This window comes from Triticum urartu, chromosome 1A, assembly GCF_056163025.1.
Source record: "Triticum urartu cultivar PI428250 chromosome 1A, HENAU_Tu73, whole genome shotgun sequence".
Lineage (NCBI taxonomy): Eukaryota > Viridiplantae > Streptophyta > Magnoliopsida > Poales > Poaceae > Triticum > Triticum urartu.
In genome coordinates, this window is record NC_141873.1 from 38,720,235 (window position 1) to 38,735,637 (window position 15,403).

General features: G+C 45.0%; 1 long non-coding RNA gene and 1 pseudogene across 1 annotated transcript; one reads left to right on the plus strand and one right to left on the minus strand.

Annotated features, from left to right (window-relative positions):
- Positions 1 to 420: 420 nt before the first annotated feature.
- On the plus strand, positions 421 to 2,886 carry LOC147989761 (uncharacterized). Its single transcript, XR_015598934.1, has 5 exons — positions 421 to 484; positions 572 to 700; positions 829 to 1,008; positions 1,089 to 1,134; positions 2,674 to 2,886. It is a non-coding gene; the product is annotated as an uncharacterized LOC147989761 (long non-coding RNA).
- Positions 2,887 to 11,585: 8,699 nt separating this feature from the next.
- Positions 11,586 to 14,606, minus strand: LOC147989762 (uncharacterized; annotated as a pseudogene).
- Between the last annotated feature and the right edge of the window lie 797 nt (positions 14,607 to 15,403).

Sequence of the window (15,403 nt, forward strand, 5' to 3'; positions counted from 1 at the left end):
GCCTAATGCACCGGTACGAAGGGAGTAGGAATTTGAAAAAATACCATAGATTTTAAATATGCTGACAAAAGTAATTGTAACAAAGAAAAGCATAGGGAAAAAAGGGAAAAAGAAGAAGAAAAGAAACAGAAAACCCAGACTAGAAGCATCTTGAAGCTTCCAAATTGGAATCGGCCGGCATCTCGTGAAAACCTGGCAAACGCTACATACAATTGACGCACGGTACAAACAAGGGAGAAAAAATTGAAAAAATGGATCGTGTCTGGTTGTGCGCCAAGTTGTAAAACAGTAGGAAATGGAGTATAAGCACTAACTAGGAACTAGTCGTCAACCCGTGCGAATGCACGGGCTAGTCAATAAGTTTTATGCATTTATTTTGGCATAATTATATCTTTCATGAAAGGAAAAAAGTGAAACACCTAGCTTCAGAAGGAGGCATAATCTAGAAACTCCTAGATCGCAGCACGGTTCCAATTCTCGACAAGTAATGAACTATTTCCACATCTTTTCATTGTGTATCAATAATCCATCTTGCATGCAATAATTCTATTTCCATATTGTTGTCTGCTAGAACTCAAGAGTTGAAGCTGAGGAACATAATGATGGTGAAGAAGACGACGATGAAGAGCCCTTTGTTCATAGAAGAGTTGTTGCAAAGCCCCCTCCAAGAAGTTCATCAGCCCATGAAGATGAAAGCCTTGTAATCTTCTCATCCTTACCTATATGTTTAAATTCTATTTTTTCAAGTTTCTAAAATAATCATTGATTCCGATTGGTATGGATGTGCTTCTATATGCATGGACTGGTCCTGAAACTCCTGATGCTAAGGCAACAATTATCTCCAGTTGATCCAGACACTATTGTGGGCGAAGAGCCCCTTGGACCAGCGACTTATGAGGTTCTTGTCAATGTTGTGATCAGAAGGGATACTATGGTGCCTTATGAATATGAAGGCTTACAATCTATCGCTGATGCTGACACAGGGCCATTGCATGACCATCTAGCAAGGTAATCACCAATAATGTGTGTTTTGTCCACTTATCTCGAATTGTTTGATGTGTGATACTGACTCATGGTCACTTTGCTAGATGAAAACCTACAAACCAGGGGCATCTTCCTCGTCCCACCGCCAAGGTATTTTTCCAATCACTATTTTTGAGCTAGTATTTATTTGTGTATTGTATAGGAGAAATCTTCTCGGTTTCTGAATACTGAGCTAGTATTCATTTTTTGAGCTACGAACCAGGGACCGAAATGAGCTAAGTATTTTTTTGAGCTACAAACCAGGGCTGGTTCATCTTCTCTTATTATCATGTTTGCCTAGCTCACTGCCACTTCTCTTCATCTAAAGTTTGTATTAGATAATGTACAATACATAGTCTCAGTTTGTCTTAAATAACCTCCTCTAGTACTGTTTGTTCATGAATCTAGTCCTTCAGTTTGTTCATGAATAACCTCCTGTTGTACTGTTTGTTCATGTATCTGGTCCTTCAATCTGGGAATCTGGTCCTTCAGTTTTGCTGAATAGAGAATACTCATTGTCTTATTTTTGGCTAATTCCATAGTTAATAACCTTTTGTAACTACAAGTCTCACTCGGTACACACACACATTTATCAGCATCAGGGCACATCCATAGTACAGAACAGAGCATAATACACTGCTAGTTGCTTTTAAAGTTGCTATTTCTGAATCTTGTTTCTAGGCTAACCTAGTATTTATAATCTTTATTTCTCTTATGCGTAACCTGATGGTTTAGGTTCTGGCACTTGTACCTATGAAGATTTGTATGTACAGTACATATGCTTCTCTGAAACTAATGGATTAATTTAATCTATTTTTGCGAGGTATAATTTAATCTAATTTGTGGCACTGAAGTACATATGTTTTCTTTGATGCATTTCTGAATATAATAGTCAGGCGCACTACAATCTTTTCCATCCCAGAGAAAAGTAAGAAAGAAAACTAGTGGTCTTCTCTAGAAAAAAGCTGTACTTTTGAAAATATTTTGAGGTGTTTGTCCAAGTACATACCATGGTTTTACAAACTGTAGTATCCCCAATGTATCTATTGCTGTCATCAGGAAGATAGCATTCTGTTTCACTATGAACTAGATCCACTATGAACTACTAGAAATCTGTACTAAAAGTCTGCACTATCAATTTCAATTATCATGGAAATAGTCACAGTTAAATCCACTATCAATTTCAATTATCATGGTATATTAAAGTCAAAGCTAAATCAACTATGAACTACTAGAAATCTGTACATCTACTGAAAGAGTCACAGTAACTTAAGTATGTTTTTTTGTAGTGTTTAGTTGTATGTTTTTTTGGAACAAGTGTTGGAATATGGGGTAATGGTACCTATGTACAGTAACTTAAGTATGTCCCAGGTACACTATATGCCCAGCAATCGTAAAAAGTAAGTGATGCATTTCCTTTCGAATGGATAGACAAAAAGTGGGCGAAGGGCTTCTATGCCACATCCATGGCTACTGCTGGAAGTTAATTGCCGGTCTTGATGTCCTGAAATGCTACTTTTATACATTAGGCATGAATATTCCTCATTTTGTGCTGTTGTGTGTGCACAGTGCACATGTGAATTCTGCCAGCATTCAATTTCTTAAATTAATTGAACATTCTAATAATTGAGACTTATTTAAATTCTGTAGGGCGCAAACATAAGGATTGGAATCACAATGAACCATGAAGCCAGTGATCCGCATCAACTGGATGTTCTACTTTTCATTTTGTACAACTGATGTCTCATACTACTTTCATCTTTTTGCTTCTGTAAATCTGGTGTATGGTGTCCTGTGCGAACAGACTGAAGTGTATGTATGTGACAATTAGTTAATGGAATAAAAAATGTTTGGTGCACCCGATGAATGTTGTCTTGGTGATTATGCTTTAGAACACGTGAACTATATGTACGCAACAATTTGTACCACAGGTTAACTACAGTTGTGGTTTGCTAAGCAAAATGTTGATCAACTGTTGGTTGTCAAAAGTAAACATTGTCTGATTGTTGGTCGGCAAAACAAACCCCGTCTAACAGTCGGTCGGGAAAGGCTAACACCAAGCCCAACAAAATGTTGGTCGGGAAAGGCTCATGAATGCCCCAACAGACTGTTGGTCGGGAAAGGCCCATGGCAGGCCCAACAAACTGTTGGTCGGGAAAAATACCCCTTAGCCGTCACGCAATCGGTCGGGAAAGATATGTCGGTCGGGAAATGGGTTTCCCATCTGGACTTTCCCCAACAGACGTGATCGGTCGGCAATAGTTTTTCCCGACCGACTGTTTGTTGGTGGAAGCTGTATTTCCGACCAACCTGGCTGTCGGGAATGTAGTGTTGTGGTGTAGTGGGAGGCATATTAAGCAGCTACCGAATTGCCCGATGTGCGGTCATGATAATGAAACGTTATTTCACTCGTTGATGGAATGTGACCATGCAAGGCGTTTTTGGGAAGAAGCAGAACGTTTCTTTGGTATTGACATACCACGGTTACATCCATTGTCATGGTCTCGAGATCTTTTAGATCAATGATTGTACAAAAAGGAGGTGGCAGCTATTATGATTACTGTGATGTGGGCTGTTTGGCATGCCAGGAACAACTACACTCATGGTGAGATGGTGTATCGGCCGGTGAAATCCATGGTGATTATCGAGGAGATTGTCCGGGCACTTGAGATCCCGGAGAGGGGGAAGACCCAAGCTATAGTCCCCCTGAGGTGGTTGCCACCTGAGGAGGGATGGATAAAGATCAACACTAATGGAGCTACGGATATGGGTCTTATATATGGAGGAGCGGGCTTCAATGCTCGAGATCATCAGGGAGCTCTCGTTAGAGCTGGAGGCTCAAGGTACGATGGGGTAACAGACCCTTTTTCCATTGAGCTACTTGCATGCAGAGACGTGATTCTAATGGCGCAGGAGATGGGCTTCTAAAAGGATCGATACGGTCGACTAGAGGGGGGGGGTGAATAGAAGACTACAAATTTTAATCTTTCTTGTAGATTTTAAGGCTTAGCGGATAAAAGAGTTCACTAGATATGAAACTAGGTGAATGCAACCTATATGACAAGCAAGCTCCAAGATAGATATGTTAGGCAACAAACTACTTAGCAAGCCAACAAGCATACAACAACAAAGAAAGGTGCGGGAAAGGATTAACCACAAGTGAGACGAGGGCGCGGATTTTAACCTGAAGTTCACTTTTCCTTGGGGAAGAGATAATCTTCGTTTGGACGGTGCCGGAGCCAAAGCTTGCGGAACGCCACCAAAGGCTCACCGTATTCTCCTTCGAGTCACCCCCAACGGATGAGCCTCAAAACACTCGGGGTTGGTCTTGAAGGGCGACCACCACACCTTTACAAACTTCTCCGGAGCACACCACAATCAAGGAAGCTTCCGGAGGAAACTCTAACCGCCTAGGAGCCCAAGCTCCAAGAGTAACAAGTCAATGGGGAAGAAAAGTTGCGGGGAACACGATTTAGTTTGGTCAAGTTGTAGATCGGGTCTTGCTCTCCCGATCCCCAAAGTTTCAACAAGTTTGGGTGGAGGGATTGAGAGTATTGAGAAAAATGGGGTGTAGCAATGGTGGAGCTCAACAAGACATTAGGGTTAGAGGTTGGAGGTGGAAGAAGGGCCTTTAAATAGTGTTCATGGGCTGGTGGGGATTTCTGCCCGTTGGACCCCGTGTGCACGGGCTAAGTCAGCCCCGTGCGCACGGGGTACTCAGAGACAAACACACCACCCCGTGCGCACGGGGGTCAAAAGACCCCGTGCGCACGGGGTACTCAGAGAGTTTACATAGGACCCCGTGCGCACGGGGGTCAAAAGTGACCCCCATGCGCACGGGGTACCCAGAGAGTTACGCAGTACCCCGTGCGCACGGGGGTCAAAAGACCCCGTGCGCATGGGGTACCCAGTAACTTTCTGTTGCAACTTTCTGAGTACCACAGCACACACACTAGGTTCTTTTTAGGTGGTCGGAGTGGGAAGGGTAAGAGAGTAAGGCTCGGCAAAGGCATTCCCACACGACATTTATCCACACAAACCCCTCTTAATAGTGCGGTCTTTCCTACGACTCGAAGCAAACCAAAACTAAACCTTCGAAGCGACGAAAGACCATGCCTTTGTCCTTTTTGAAATGGGGGGGGGGTCGCACATCTCCATCGCGGGCACTTAGAACCAAGAACCAATAACCTGAGATAAACTTTAGCAACCGATATTAGTTCAACTAACCACATTGTCATCACACCAAAACATAGCATAAGTGCCATTAGCACTTTCAATCTCCCCCTTTTTGGTGCATTGATGACAACGTGGTTAGAGCATGGCAAAGAGGATAAACAGATAGAAAGCCATGGAATAAATAATGATCATGATAGCTCCCCCTATATGTGTGCCCGAAAACCAGAATGCATCTAGTACACCCATAGGAGGTTCGACCAAGATCATTATTGTTAAGTCATGAGATTCATCAAAATAAACCTATAACGGTGCCTAGATATCATGACACAGTGTGGTGAGCAAATATTGTGAGACCCAATAAGCATAAGAAGATAATGGCAAGGTTCACTAATAAAGCTAGAGACACACAACCACGCAGACGGAAGGTAAATAAGAGTATCTCAAGCCAACTAAAACCAACCAACAGCGAGAAACACGAGGCTTGAGATCTCAACACACCCACGAACACACAAACACCGCACACACCCACGAACACACAAACACACACACACACCACTTCTCCCCCTTTGTCATCAAGACAACAAAAGGGAGACAAATGGCGACACGAGGCCCACTAGACAACAGGAGGAGCACTCGAGGCATCATCATCATCATCATCAAAATGCCACACGGCCATTGGGAAAGACCGAGCAGTGGCCTCACTGTCGACGTCCTCTGAACCTGGACCGACCTCCTCACCAGTAGCAGCCCTTGCTGCCTTCTGCTCACTCCGAACAAGCTTCTCCTTATTGATTTCCTTGATCTGACGACGCCGAATTGACTGACACATCTTGAACATGTTGCTCAAGGTCTTGAACATTGACTTCTTCTCTCCCTTGGCAAAGATGGCCTCAGAGCCAACAAACTTGGCCTTACCACGAGGGATCCGTGTAGTAGAGGAGATGCCTGGAGTATAAGTAGCACAATCCTCAGGCCTAGGGTTGCGCCCCTTCTTGATGGGCACATAGGGAGCAGGAGCAGCTGGGGTCCAGTTGGAGTTGCGCTTGGGAACAGTAGTCTTGAAGCTGGCAATGTCCTTTGCTGGACAGACGGTCTCAATCAACGCCTATATGAATGGAGCATATATCAAAGACTTGTTCTCTTGTACACACTGACGCAGCTCGTAGTACATGAAATCCAGAACATCCACTTTCTTCTTCTGATGAAGATACACAAAGACATCTAGCATGGAGCTCCGAATGTTATGGGAATCCCCGGCCTTTGGAGTGAGGGTATACCGCAGGATATGGAGCATGGTGTCATAGAGGGGCAAGAGGTCTTTGATTGACCCAGTGACAAATGACTTCTCTTGTTTGTAAGCAAAGACAATCTCATCCTTAGTGCGCTCCCCACTTTCCCGAACAATGCCAAACTCATCAGAAATAGTCTCTTCATCCATGAACGGGTAGGGAATGATCTCGGAGAACTTTGCCATAGGAGCTGAGGACTGATGCGTTCCGGACATCCATGTGAGGGTGCGAGCAGAATCATTGGAGAAGTACAGAGTGGCAAAGAACTGAATCACTAGATCTTCATTGTAGGGGTGGTTGAAGGTGACAAACAGAATCAGACCCAGTCGTCCAAGAGCAGAGTACACACCGGGATACAGATGATCATTGTCACGCAAACTCTCAGTGTTGACTTGCTTGTGAGGAGCAAACTCCTTTGACTTGGTCATAAGAAGCTCATGATAGATCCTTTGCTGAAACCCATTCTTGAAACGAGGATCCACTCCCATACTCATGGCCTTAACATACGGATGGCTCTGTCTCTCAGCCCAGATCTCTGGCTTGGTCCACTTGACAAGAGGCATATTCCGGAGGTCACGCCTGCCCGGAATGGCTTGCTCCGGACTAGGCTCCCCTTCCTCTTCTTCATCTTCCTCACCACGATCATCTTCTTCTTCTATCTCATCATCTTGTGAGTCATATTCTTCCTCAGAATCATCGGAAGCCTCAACAACAGGCCTCTTTGAGGCTGCACGGTGAGCACGGTCCTGACCTGACCCAGACCCCTGACCCATGCCTTCAGACGGCTGACGACGAGCAATGGTGAAGTCCTTTGATCCTCCTTTTGCACGCTTGCGACGAAGCTCAGACCTCTTGTCAGCGGATTCTGAAACACATGCAAACACCCAACAACACAAAGCACGAGACACAAAATGAGTACAAGTGCAAGATGAATGGCAAGAAGATAGACAAAAATCTAGGCAAAAGTTCCTGGATAGTCCGTGTGCATGGGGGTTTAGACCCCGTTGGCACGGGGGCCTGTGCGCACGGTACAGGACCGTGGGCACGGGGCCCCGTGCGCACGGGGGTCAAACACCCCGTGGACACGGGGGTCTCCCAGCGACAGCCACTACCAGAATGAACTCCGGGAGTGGGTGTAGCAGAGGGACCAAAGGATCTAAGCACTAGACTTTTATCTACAAGCTAGTTGAGGCCAAACGAATCTAGGGAGCAAAGAAACCCTAAAGCTAGAACAATAGACAGGAACTCAAGGAGATAGATCAAGGGGACAAGACCAACCAGAGGAGGACCCCATCTGGATGCAGATCCACGGAGGAGGAACCCCGAAGAAGCCCGGAGGAGCTCCGGCGAGAGGAGGCGACGGCGGCGGCGCTGGAGGCTTCCTGGGGAGTGGAGGGGGCGAATGGGTGGAAAAGAACCCGAGCCCCCCCCCCCACGCCCCACCTCCTTAGGACCAGAAACCGCAGACCCCGTGCGCACGGGCTAAGTGAGCCCCGTGCGCACGGTACAGAGCCCGTGGGCACGGGGGGCCCCGTGTGCACGGTACAGGCCCGTGCGCACGGGGTATTCGGGAACTTTGACATGAGTGGATTTTTAAATACAGGGTTGAGTGAATACTCTTACCCCTACTTCACAAAGCACTCGGTCTACATTTCTGAATACGCCACGAGGAAAGTCCTATTACTATGGAAAGGATATATGTGGAGCACTTGTACCAAAAGAGAAGCGAGGATAACCAACCAAAAAACAAGAAAAGAAACAACACACCACACAAGCGAAACAAACACGGACACAACCCTCAAGCGACGGCGGTGGCCGAGGCCACCATGTTTGAGTTTACTTGGTATGGCACCGCGAAGATATGAACCTTGGGCCCAAGACCAATACTCATCTTTGAAGCACAAGTACCACCTAAAGTGGCTTATGTGAAAGATTGTGTTTGTTTTATGCACTTCTAGGATAAGATAGCTCATGAGTTGAGCTAGCTCCCCCTAGACATGTGCCTACATCTAAGCAAGATAGTACATGAGTATGTGTGTGTGAGCAAGAGTTTCATCCGAAGTTACTAATATCCACGATATTTAGCTCATGCCTTAACTCGCGGAATCTTGCTTCATCAAGGGGCTTGGTGAAGATGTCTGCTAGTTGATTCTCGGTGTTGACATGGAGTAACTCAATGTTTCCCTTGGCCACATGATCTGTAATGAAATGATGACGAATCTCAATATGATTGGTCTTGCTATGTTGAACCGGATTCTCGGCGATCTTGATGGCACTTTCATTGTCACACCAAAGAGGCACTTTGTCACATTTGACACTGTAATCCATCAAAGTTTGCCTCATCCATAATAATTGGGCACAACAACTTCCGGCAGCAATATACTCGGCTTCAGCTATGGAGAGAGATGTACAATTTTTCTTCTTTGAAGACCAACTTACCAACGATCTCCCTAGGAATTGACATGAACCGGATGTGGACTTGCGATCAACCTTGTCTCCGGCCCAATCCGAATCCGAGTAACCCATTAACTCAAATGATGATCCCTTGGGATACCAAAGGCCCAAGTTTGGGGTATGAACCAAATATCGAAGGATCCTTTTCACCGCCGAATAGTGGCTCTCCTTAGGAGCGGATTGAAATCTTGCACACATACACACACTCAACATAATATCTGGCCTAGATGCACAAAGGTAAAGCAAGGAACCGATCATAGAGTGATATACCTTTTGATCCACTTCTTTACCATTTGGATCAATATGAAGTTGACCATTTGTGGCCATGGGTGTCTTCATTGGCTTGACATCTTGCATTTTGAATCTCTTGAGCATGTCTTGGATATAACGAGATTGATTGATGAAGGTTCCGCCTCTCAATTGCTTCACTTGAAAACCGAGAAAGAACTTCAACTCTCCCATCATGCTCATCGCAAATTCCTTAGTCATAAGATTCTCAAACTCAACGTTAATAGCATGGTTAGTTGACCCAAAGATAATATCATCAACATATATTTGGCAGACAAACAACTCTCCTTTTACCCTCTTCATAAAGAGAGTGGAATCTATTACCCCAATCTGGAACCCCTTCTCGCTTAGGAACGCCGTAAGGTGATCATACCAAGCACGAGGTGCTTGTTTGAGTCCATAGAGTGCCTTATGGAGTTCATAAACGTGAGAGGGATGATCGGGGTCTTCAAAAGTGGGAGGTTGCTTGACATACACCAACTCCTTAAGAGGACCATTAAGAAATGCGCTCTTAACATCCATTTGATATAATTTGAAATCATGATGAGAGGCATAAGCAAGCAAGATGCGAATGGATTCGAGACGGGCAACGGGGGCAAAAGTTTCACCAAAGTCTAAACCTTCAACTTGGGTGAAACCTTGTGCCACTAACCTTGCCTTGTTCCTTATTACTTGTCCATATTCATCTTGTTTGTTCTTGAAAATCCACTTTGTTCCAATGACATTATGAAATTCCTTGGGTCTTTCTACAAGGGTCCACACTTTGTTGCATGTGAAGTTGTTGAGTTCTTCATACATGGCATCTATCCAATCCGGATCGTCAAGTGCATCTTCCACCTTAAGGGGTTCAACACAAGAGACAAACGAGTGATGTTCAAAAAAGTTTGCCAAACGTCTACGAGTAGTTACCCCCTTTTTGATGCTACCGTAGATGTTCTCGGTGAGGTGTTGAAGATGTTTCAGCTTGGCGGCCACTTTTTGCTCTTTGCGGTCAAGCTCTTCTTCACTGGGTTTTGGACTTGATGAAGAAGCTTGCCCTTGAGATTGCTCTAGCCTTGGAGACACTCTTCTCTTTGCAACCATAGGTTCTTGCTCAGTAGGAAGTGATGACGATGAAGACACTTGTGGTTGGGGTTGATCTTGATCTTGATCATGACTTTGAGCTTGATCTTGAGCCTCAACGATTGAATATTCATTATACGGAAGAGTTTGCTCTTGATCTTGCTCAGGAATATGAGGGTCTTGATCTTGTTCTTGGATAGGTTCATTATTTCCCGAAGCATCTTGTACAAGTGGTGTCGGTGATGACATCCCTTGTGGAAAATCCTCAAGAGGGGCTCTTACTCCTTCTTCTTCTACTTGGACATGGGGTGTTTCTTGTGGAAGAATGTGGCTTATACCCATTGTCCTTATAGCTTGTGAAGGAGCCTCATCACCTACAACACTAGGAACGATTTCCTCCATACGGGAGCCGTTATCTTCATCAAACTCCACATTTACCGTTTCCTCAATGCATCTGGTGGATTTATTGAGAACTCGGTAAGCATGAGAGTTTGATGCATATCCAATAAATATGCCCTCATAAGTTCTAGACTCAAATTTAGCTAACCGGGATTTTTTGTTTAAAATGAAACACTTACAACCGAATACCCGAAAGTATTTGACGTTGGGCTTTCTCCCGATTAGGAGCTCATAAGGGGTCTTGTTCTTGAGCTTGCGAAGATAAAGCCGGTTTGAAGCATGGCACGCGGTGTTGATGGCTTCTGCCCAAAGCTTGTATGGTGATTTGTACTCATCAAGCATGGTCCTCGCCATCTCAATAAGAGTCCGATTCTTCCTCTCTGCAACACCATTTTGTTGGGGAGTATATGGTGCAGCATATTGGTGCTTTATCCCCTCTTCACTCAAGAATTCATCCATTGTATAGTTTTTGAACTCGGTGCCATTGTCACTTCAGATTGCCATGATCTCACAGTTATGTTGACGTTGAGCTTCTTTGGCAAAGTTGATGAAGGTTTCTTGAGTTTCCTCTTTAGTCTTGAGAAAGAACACCCAAGAATATGTTGTGAAGTCATCAACAATGACAAGACAATATCTCCTTCCTCCCAAACTATCATATGTTGGAGGCCCAAATAGATCCAAATGGATGAGCTCGAGGGGCCTCAAGGTGGTGATGATAGTCTTTACTTTATGAGCTTTTTCAGGAAGCTTTCCGGCAATGCAAGCACTACAAGGACAATCTTTGGCAAAAGACACATTTGTTAGTCCAAGAATGTGCTCCCCCTTTAAGAGAGCTTGCAAATTTCTCATGCCCACGTGGGCTAGCCTACGGTGCCATAGCCACCCCACGTCGGCCTAGGCCATTAGGCATGTTGCAAGATGAGTTTTCTCTTTCGAGAAATCAACCACGTAAAGGTTGTCTTCAACATGCCCAACGAAGACCACTTTGAGATTGCTTCTCTTAAAGACGGTCACATGGAATTCACCAAAATGTGAATCATAACCGGCACGAGCCAATTGAATAGTAGAAAGTAAGTTGTAGTGAAGGGATTGGACAAGCATGACATTTGAAAGAGATGAATCATTAGAGATTACCACCTTGCCCAAACCCAATACCTTGCCCTTGCTATTGTCACCGAAGGAGATGTTCGAAGAGGCCTTGAGTGAATCAACGAACTCCACAAGCATCTCCCTTTCTCCGGTCATATGATTGGTGCATCCACTGTCGATCACCCATTGAGTTCCACCGGAGACATAGTCCTACAATAATCAAGCTTTGGTTATAGGTACCCATTTTGCAATGGGTCCTAGTGAGTTAGCAACGAGGGTCTTGGGAACCCAAATAGTCCAAGCATAATCATCATAGTTAGTTCCAACAAATTTTGCAAAGGTATAGCCATCATCTCCTCTCATGAGAACATATGATGGATTGTTCTTGCCGGCAAAATTCTTGGGAATGGCCTTGTCCCTAATTACCTTTCCATTCCCAACACCCTTCATTTCCTTCTCCTTCTCCTTGTGCCCTTCTTTCACAAACACTACCTTTTGGGGAGGGGAAGGAGTCGGACCGATCTTCTTGTTGCTCTTCTTCTTATTTTTGTTACCACTCTTAGATGCGGGATTAAACCCAACTCCCTCCTTGGCAACACACTCCTTTTGGTTGCTCAAGAGATCGTTTAGGTTTTTCTCCCCTTGGATGCATGATACAAGCCCTTTCTCAATTTGAGCTTTCAACTTCTTATTTTCCTCTTGAAGGGAGGTGCAATCATGAGCAAAGTTAGCCGTACAAGCATCATCATTTAAATCTATATGAGGTACAGAAGTGAGAGCCTTAATGGTTGTATCTTTTAGTTGAGCATAAGACTCGGTGAGGGCAATGAGGTCACCTTTGACAACCTTGGAACTAATCACAAGGAACTCATGCTCCTCAACAAGTCTTGTATGGTCAACTAGAAGCTTTTCAACTCTAACTTTAAGAGCATCTTTATTCTCAAGAGCAAGTTGCAAAGCATCATTGGTTTTAACAAAGCTAATTTGATGAGAAGATAAGGCTTCCTCAAGTGATGCTCTCATGACACTCTCTTCACTAAGTTCGTGCTCGAGGAGATCAAATCTCTCTTTTTCCTCTATAAGGAGGTTCTCAACATTCTCCATAAAGTCATCGCGTTCGGCAAGTGACTTAAGGAGATCGCCAAAATGAGCACGAGGTTCACCATGAAGAGTTTTCATGAAAGCCATTAAGGATTCCTCATCATTATCCACACCCTCCTCACACTCATCCTCCACTATCTCACATGAGATATTGGGAGTGTAGGTGTCGGGTTTCTTGGGTTTGGACTTTGTTTTTACCTCTTTAGCCATGAGGCACCGATGAGTGAATGGCTTGTCCTCGTTTGGAGAGTCGAAGAGGATGGTGGTGGAGGAGGAGGTAGTGGCATGCATGGCAAAGGCGGCCGTGCCCACTTGATCATCATCACCGTCATCTTCATCTCCACACATGTATTCTTCATGAACAAGAGCCTTGTCATCCTTCCTCTTTGCAAACTTGGTGAACTTCTTCTTCTTAAGCACAAGCTTCTCGGACTTGTCTTCACGTCTCTCGTATGGACAATCGTGAACAAAGTGTCTTGGGCTATCACAATTATAGCATTTCCTTCGTCCAAACGATCTTCCTTGAAGATTTCTTCCTTTGTTTGCCATGGTCCCAGAGTAATTCTTGACTAAGAGAGCCAAGTCTTCTGCAAAATCATTTGCTGGGCACGAGGTATCATTATCCTCCTCACATATCTCTTCACTCACTTCTTCCTCCCTTGAGGATTGGCTCATCACTTTCTTGGCCTTCAAGGCAAGATTGGAGTTCTTGGTTGCTTGAGCTATTGCAAATGTTTTCTTGGACTTGGTTTCCAAAAGAACATGGGTAGAGAAGGTGGAAACAACTTGAGCCGAAGTCAACTTGTGATAGTCCGGACGTTGATGAACCATCATGACCATGGTATGTTCCGTGAGAACCATAGCATCTATGAACTTGTCCTTGATGAAATCATCATTTTCCCAAGTGCACCCAAAGGTTCTCAAGTTGAGCACAAGGGACTTCAACCTTCGGTAAACCTCTTCTGCGGACTCACCCTCATTCCTCACAAAGAGATTGACTTCTTGTTTGAGCAAGACCAACCGAGATCTTCGAATTGCTTCATCTCCTTCAAGAGGCTCCTCAAGGCAATCCCAAATTTCCTTTGCGGTTTTGAGAAGAGCAATGGAATCACTATAGTCTTCAGTCACAGCGTTGCGAAGCATGTTGTGCGCGGTAGCATTGAGTTGATCGTCAACCGCTTCCCTTGGAGTGAGATTCATTGGGTCCTTGGGGTTGAATCCATTGACCACAATCCACCACAATTGAGTTGAAGCACTGCGCATGTGAGACTCCATATCTAGCTTCCACTTAGCAAATGCATTAGCTTTCAAAGGGGGCGGAGGCCCAACAGGATTAATGCGGGGATGTTGCAAGGGTTGAGGAGAGTAAAAGTGTTCCATGGCATTGTACTGGGGAACTTGAGTACGAGCCGGAGAAGCAAGAGGTTCCCTCGAGTCATCCGCATCATGAACCTCATTTGGATTAAATGAGTTTGATGCCGATGTTGACGGCTTTAAGCGAGCATCAATTTCCTCCTTGACCGAGGCCCGAACCTCTTTCAACATAGAGACTTTGAGGTCCGTAAACATTGAAAGAAGATCGGCCGTGGTCAAGGGGACATTCGGGTTCGTAGGAGTGGCGGGAGCAACGACAGGAGCACCAAGTGTCTCGGTCGCGGCGGGGGGTTGGTTTTAACCATCCCCCGCAACGGGTAGGCCACCTCCCTCATTCCCTAGATCGACCATATCCTCTAAGGTTGTAAAACCTTATATTAGAGCACGAGGCTCTGATACCAATTGAAAGGATCGATACGGTCGACTAGAGGGGGGGGGTGAATAGGAGACTACAAATTTTAATCTTTCTTGTAGCTTTTAAGGCTTAGCGGATAAAAGAGTTCACTAGATATGCAACTAGGTGAATGCAACCTATATTACAAGCAAGCTCCAAGATAGATATGTTAGGCAACAAACTACTTAGCAAGCCAACAAGCATACAACAACAAATAAAGGTGCGGGAAAGGATTAACCACAAGTGAGACGAGGACACGGATTTTAACCCGAAGTTCACTCTTCCTTTGGGAAGAGCTAATCTCCGTTTGGAGCGGTGCTGGAGTCAAAGCTTGCGGAACGCCACCAAAGGCTCCGTATTCTCCTTCGAGTCACCCCCAACGGATGAGCCTCGAAACACTCGGGGTTGGTCTTGAAGGCGACCACCACACCTTTACAAACTTCTCCGGAGCACACCACAAGCAAGGAAGCTTCCGGAGGAACCTCTAACCGCCTAGGAGCCCAAGCTCCAAGAGTAACAAGTCAATGGGGAAGAAAAGTTGCGGGGAACGTGATTTGGTTTGGTCAAGTTGTAGATCGGGTCTTGCTCTCCCAATCCCCAAAGTTTCAACAAGTTTGGGTGGAGGGATTGAGAGTATTGAGCAAAATGGGGTGTGGCAATGGTGGAGCTCAACAAGACATTAGGGTTAGAGGTTGGAGGTGGAAGAAGGGCCTTTAAATAGTGTTCATGGGCTGGTGGGGATTTCTGCCCGTTG